The sequence below is a fragment of the Eretmochelys imbricata genome, chromosome 14 (assembly GCF_965152235.1).
Source record: "Eretmochelys imbricata isolate rEreImb1 chromosome 14, rEreImb1.hap1, whole genome shotgun sequence".
In the NCBI taxonomy this organism is placed as follows: domain Eukaryota; kingdom Metazoa; phylum Chordata; order Testudines; family Cheloniidae; genus Eretmochelys; species Eretmochelys imbricata.
Genome location: NC_135585.1, coordinates 29,633,382 through 29,634,760, shown reverse-complemented (window position 1 = coordinate 29,634,760; position 1,379 = coordinate 29,633,382).

Here is a 1,379-nt window from a genome sequence, read left to right as displayed (position 1 = left end):
CATTTGGCTCCAATCTCCCCAGCCTCGATTACAGTTTTGGGCTTCCCATCCAGGATGTATCTTTCTATTTCCTCAGGAACACCCTCTAAGAACTGCTCCATTTGCATTAGGCAGGGCAAATCTTCTGGAGATTTAACACTTGCTCCTGATATCCAGGCATCCCAATGTTTCACAATGTGGTAGGCATGTCGGGTAAATGGCACGTCTGGTTTCCACCTTAGGGCTCTGAACCGCTGATGGGAATGCTCGGGTGTTAGCCGAATTCTGACTCTCACCTTGGTTTTAAACAGTTCTTACTGGTTCATGGGTTCCTTAGGCATTTCAGCCACCACCTCAGCTAAGGGTCCACTGAGCTGCAGACTCAGCTCTACCATGTATTGGTCTGTAGAGATGCTGTACCCAAGGCAGGCCCTTTCGAAGTTTTCTAGGAAGGCCTCGGTATCATCGCCTGCCTTGTAGGTGGGGAATTTCCTGGGATGGGAAGTGGTACCTGGAGAAGGATTGCTATTCTGCTGAGCATTTGCCTTCTCCATCTCCAGTGTATGCTTCCTCTCTTTTTCCTTTTCCTCCATTTCTTTTTCCCTTGCCTCCATAGCTCTCCTGTGGGCAGCTCCCTTTCCTCCTCAGCATGCTTCCTTTCTTTTTCCTTTGCCTCCATGGCTCTCCTGTGGGCAGCCTCTTTGGCTGTTTGTTTTGGGCTTTGTCATGTTTGCCTCTCTGTTTTTAACTAACTTTACACCCGAGAGTTAGAAATAAAACAAACAAAAAACTTGGCTTGTAAAATTTTGCTGTGCTGTAACCGGATACCTATGTTCTCTGATAGTGATTGTCAGCCTACAGAAAAATCCTTAAAAAAAACCCTAACACCTTTGTTTCCAGGCAAATAGACAGAAAACCCCTCTAGTTGCTCTTAGGTAAAAGAAAAAAAACTTCTTCATGTCTGTGAAGACTTGTGAATTTCCCTGCAGGAGGTTAACTACCCTGCCTTTAGGTAGAGAAAACTCCAGCTCACAAAAGACAATTCCCTTTTGTCTCTGCTCTGACCCCCAAGCAGAGACAAAAAATCCTCTAACTGTTTGCAGCTTAAAACCTGCTTTCCAGGAGCCCAAAGGAAAATTTCCTTTTTAAAATCTGTGCTTCTTGTTCAAAAAAATCTCAAATTGATCTCAAAATGCTTTCAAGTTAATTCCACTGCTCTGCCACCATGTAAAGGTTCCTTCCCCACTCTGAACTCTAGGGTACAGATGTGGGGACTTGCATAAAAAAACCCCTAAGCTTATTTTTACCAGCTTAGGTTAAAACTTCCCCAAGGTTTTGGAAGCAGCAAATCAAGTGAATAGTTTAAAAAAAGTAAAAAAAACACAGCGCGCTTCTCTCCA